This window comes from Pithys albifrons, chromosome 15, assembly GCF_047495875.1.
Source record: "Pithys albifrons albifrons isolate INPA30051 chromosome 15, PitAlb_v1, whole genome shotgun sequence".
Lineage (NCBI taxonomy): Eukaryota > Metazoa > Chordata > Aves > Passeriformes > Thamnophilidae > Pithys > Pithys albifrons.
Window position 1 is genome coordinate 8,145,434 of NC_092472.1, and position 5,177 is coordinate 8,150,610.

The window sequence follows — 5,177 nt, forward strand, 5'->3', positions numbered from 1 at the left end:
CCAATGCAGCTACTTGCAATTTTTCCAAGTTCGGTTCCTTGGAATGTTAGTGGCAGTGAAGAAGGGAGAGTGAACTGTGGACAGTTTTATTCTATTATTCTTCTATTTTGTTTCTTATGCATCATTCTGTGGCAGAGCTGCTTTCCAGGAACCTGAGATGCTGAGCAGGTGCTGACAAGAGTTGCTGTGGCTCCAGTGCCTGTGGAGTCTCTGTGGATCTTCCCAGAGGAGTGCTGAGCTCTAGAGAAGTCAATGGAGACACTCCCTAAGTAAAGTGAGTTATTCAATCAGGTGATAGAGTGTAAACATGATGAAAAGGTATATGAGGAATTAAGTTCTGGTGTACCAGTGGAAGCTGCTGAACCTACCCATTGTGAGACTGATTTATTACAAAGCTCTCATGCAAAGGAGGCACAGACATGAGGGATGACGGGCCGCCAGATTCTCCTCGTGTGCATTACACACCACGATCCATGTACACTAATTAATTAGTGTCATTAAAAACTGCAGGAGAAGGGAATGCAGGGAAAGAATTTAGGGAGTTTTTATAAGCAACGGGACTACAGGAGTTCTTTGCCAAAATTAAGAGGAATAAATTAAAAGGTCAGGATTAAAAGCTGTGTTTTGGAAATGTTTATAGCGGGAATTTCTCACTCAGTAGGTAAAAAATCCACCAAAACAAACTCTTTGGGTATTCTCGTCTCACTGCAACGAGTGGGAGAGCCATGATCTCATCCAGCATGAGGAAAGAGCAGTTCAGTTACCAGTTGTTGTAACACCACAGGACATTTTGTGTGGAAGTGCTGGGTGATGTTGAAGGTCTCAACCCTGCCTTCAGCACAGAGGGGTTCGGTTCATCATCTCACCAATCAGGAGCTGCACAGACCTTTACCTGTCTATGGAGTCACCTGTGTGTGCCTCCCTCCTGCCTGTATTGATCCCCTCCTGCTGAACCTCGGGAGGGGGCATTAAAATATCAGCACTCTGAGAGGGTTTTATCATCTCAAGGTTTGAGTAATGGGGTTGGATCTTGCTTGGTGCGGCCTGACCTCCTCATGAACTAAACATCTGGAACACAACACAGGATCGTGAGAGAATTAATTGCATCTCTGTGAGTACTGTGGGCTCAGGAGAAATGGGAGGAGCAGCAGTTTCTGTCTACCAGGAGTATCAGCTCCTTGCTGCACAAGTTCATATCTACTTTTTTTTTTCTCCCCCTTGGCAGCAGCATGGAAGGATGAGAGAACAGGAAAAACCTTAATGCTAATCTCCTCCCCTCCTTACCCTTAGATACATGTTTCAGAAATGATTTGTTTCTGTACAAATTCTGGGTTTTATACCTTTTATTAAACAAAACCTCCAAATAAATTTCAGCTGCTTTCCTGCCTGCTTAATCCTCATGTTTTCGTACAGATAAATCCTGTATAATTAGCTGCATCTTGGGAAGCCGGTCCTGTAGTGCCTGACAGGAATGAAATGAAACATCTCCTCCAGCAGCAGCATATGTGAGGTGAGGTTCCAGCACCTTTTGTCACTGGGGGTTCTAGTACCCTTTGGGTCTGGGGTCCAGCACCCTTCAACCCATAAGGTGTCAGGGCCAACAACTTTTAACTGCTCCAACCCTGCAGCAGAACTTTTGCTTCTGACTTTTTGGGGTTGAGGAACAGTGTATTGAGGTCGCTGGGTTTTGAAAACAGTTGAAACCTTGAATTTCCATGTGGGTAGAAAAGTATTCACTCCTTGCCCCCCTTTATATGCAGCTTCCTCAGGGTTCACCAGGAAAACATATGTGAAGGTAAAATAAAATCCCAGCTTGGATGTGATGATAAAACAGACATTTTAGCTCATGAGAGTTAAAATATAGTTCTTGTTTCCTGTAAAGTTTTAAAGTCAATAAAATAAATGAATTGGGTGTTTCATCCATGAGGCATCTCCGTAAAATTAGGAAATCCTCCAAAAACACATTAGTTTGGTTTTGCATTGCAGGACATGGAGAGCTGGGGCAGGGATATTCATTGTCTCAGGCCTGAACTGTGGAATATATTTTGAACAGATTTTTGGGATGAACCATGTGGTTATTCATCTTTCATGTTGCATTATCTTCTTTTTCTTTTAAATCATTTATGCTTATATTGATATTTTATCTCTAAACTGAATACTTGGAGAGTTTATGGGCTTTCATTGCCAATCACAGAGTTAAGAGGGCAATCACTTGAAAATTCATTCAACTGTGGATCATATGGAACAATTACAGGGACTTTGGTGGTGCAGGAAAAATTTTCTGAGTTTTTTGTGTTTCATGTAGACAGGGACTTGTTTTACTTTTGGTAAATATGTGCATTATTTTTCAGACATTTCCAAGATGTTTCTAACTCTTGGAGGGCAGGGAGAGGAAAGTTCCTGCTGGGTAGGTGACTGAACTCATGGTGTTAACAGCAATAGCACTGGCAAGTTGTTATATTTTTAAGGGGGAACTTTATGTTGAATTATGTTATAACCTAAAACAGGATGTCGAGTCAGCCTGTTTCAGCTTGTAGCTTTGCCCTCTCTTGTCTCCGTGGATCAGTACATTGGCACAGGGGCAGCAGCACTGCAGGATGGACGAGCAAGGAGTGTTATCCATCATCCTACTCAGAGTTTTACTGCTGACACCATATTTTGAGTCTAGTAAAACAGTTTAAAATGAGCAAACTCATGCTCTGTTCATGGTCTAAACCCTGTGCAGTGGCTTCACAGAATCATAGAATGGTTTGGGTTTGAAGGGACCTAAAGACCATCTTGTCCACCTCTCCTGCCATGCGAAGGAACACTTTCCACTAGAGCAGGTTGTTAATGCGCCATTTAACCTGATCTGTCTCACTAATGGACACAGCTGAATTCTCCCACCATTTGAAGCTCTGCATGGGATGATCACCTGCATCTAAATGTTCCTTCCTCTTGCTGGTTTCTGCCATGGCTGTACAGCTCTTCTTCACTTCTTCAATGGTGGGAGACTTGCTGTTGATACAAAGAAAGTAAAAGAAAAGAGAAATTGGTAGAACTGTTTTAAACTGCAGAACTACCCTGATCCAAGGACACATCAAAGCTTTCAGGCATCAAACCAGCCTGGTCCAGGGTTCATCAGAACATTTCCACTTCAAACTGCACAAGCTTAGTATTTTTCAGGGAAATTCTGTCTCATCTAGATATATACACTTATATAAAAGGAAAAAAGTGAAGAAGGACTTGAGAATCAAACATGCCATTTTTTGTTTATGTAGCAGGAAGGATCATGTCAGGCTCATCATTCAGGAAGCTTTTTGTAACCCCAAACCCTCTCTCTGTAAGGAACATCGCCTGCCTCTCCACAGGCTCATGACTCACTCCCCTCCAGCATTTCTGCATCTGTGACATGCCCCTTTGTCCTCTGAAGGGGCTCAAAATGAGCTGGGTCCTTCTAAAGTCCTCAGTACCCACCCCATGACAGGAGCAGGACAGAAGGAGCAAGAGAAAGTTCATCCTGGGAGTTTGGAATGAGGGTAAAAATACAAACCAGTTTTTCAGACCTTTGCTCAAATAGCAGCTGCTGAGGCAAACATTCCTGAATTTTGCATTAATGCTGTCTGTGCATATATGGATTTTACTTACTCTGTATCCAGGATGGGTTAAAAACATTCTGTGCCTTCATTTCAGCTCTTATTGAGTTGAAAATGAAAAGTCTCTGAAAAAAATGAATTTCTTGGGAAGGGAAGGGACTGTGCGAGTGAACCCATGGAGCTCAGCTGGTATTTAATTCCACTGTGCAGTCACACTGGATGTGAGAGCTCAGGCTTCACAGAGGAAAAAGGAATTCTATTATATTAAGAACATGGCAGACACACTGATAACATTATCAGAAAGATGAAACTTTTGCCAATGCTATTTAGCCCTTGCCTTCCTTTCACCAAATGTGAAAATGAATGATGAGAGGAGGACAAACTCTATACTCTCTCAAACTCTCTCCTTTGTGTTTGATTTGATTTCTCTGGCATGGTGGCCATGACTTCTACCTGGTTAAGAGTTCAGAGAATAAAATCAACAGTACCTTGAGCAGGAGTGGAAAACAGGTTATTTAACCATCCTTCACTTGTATCTGGCTCTGAGGTTCAGGGATGGCTGGTTAATCACTTTGCTGATGTGAATTGCTCTTTTTTTTTTTTTTTTGTGCAGCCTTTTGCAGCTCCACATTTCTAGAGGTTTGGACTGAGGATTTTTGAAAGAACAAAGCTTGAAGAAATTATGTGGGTCACATGGCTTGTTCAGCTGGAGAAGAGGAAACTGAAGTCAGACCTCATCAGGGTCTGCAGCTTCCGCAGATGACTTGTATGTTCTCAGGTACTGTAGTCAGGATTTCTCTGTGCTAATGCTCAAAAGAAAATGTTGCTGTTTTTCTCTTTACCTATGTGTTCCCATCTGATGATTCTGCTACAGTGTTCTCTTAGCAATCCAGGGACAGCAGTGGAGTGGAGGGGGTGCTAAATCTTTAAAACGAAGCTGAACAAAAAGTGAATGCATTCCAGCAATAATTGCTTTCTGTATGCAGAGATAAGCTGCCAAAATAACAACTTTGTGATTTGAAATGCTGGCTTCTTTCATATGAAGAACTGCTGGGCTAATCCTCAGCTAGAGTAAGAAATACTAGAATTCCTTAGGAATAACAGTGCTGTGGCCTCTCACATCAGCTGAGCCTGTGACCCCATCCTGTTCAGGGCATGACAAAATCCACTGGTCCAGATTTCTGAAAAGCCCAGAACCTGTCACTTTGGAACCACACTTTGGAACCTTCTCCATGAAGACACAGTAATTTATGCAACCACCGCAGTGGGACCTTGTTGATTTTTCAAAAAAAAGGCAAGAAAAATCAGTGTCTGTGGCTCTGGCACCACTGAGCTGTGAGGCTGTGGAAGGGAATTGGCTGAGCAGCAGATTATTAGGAAAGCTAATCAGAAATGTAATAAACTGTGTACATTCAGTGTTCCCAGGCAATTGGAGCACTTCCCCTGCAAAGAAACGCTGAGGGAACTGGACTTTTTTAGTCTGGAGAGGAGAGAGTTTCTGGGGGATCTGGGAGCAGATCCCTTCCAGTGTCTGTGAAGAGGTCAAAGAAGACAAAGCCAGGCACTGTGCTTTGATGCACAGATGAAGAAGGGGAGATGAAA

At 42.7% G+C, this 5,177-nt stretch overlaps 1 long non-coding RNA gene across 1 annotated transcript; it reads left to right on the top strand.

Moving 5' to 3' along the window:
* The first annotated feature begins 218 nt into the window (after nucleotides 1-218).
* Nucleotides 219-4,354, top strand: LOC139679106 (uncharacterized). Its single transcript, XR_011699138.1, has 3 exons — nucleotides 219-274; nucleotides 1,414-1,510; nucleotides 4,189-4,354. It is a non-coding gene; the product is annotated as an uncharacterized lncRNA (long non-coding RNA).
* Nucleotides 4,355-5,177: the final 823 nt, after the last annotated feature.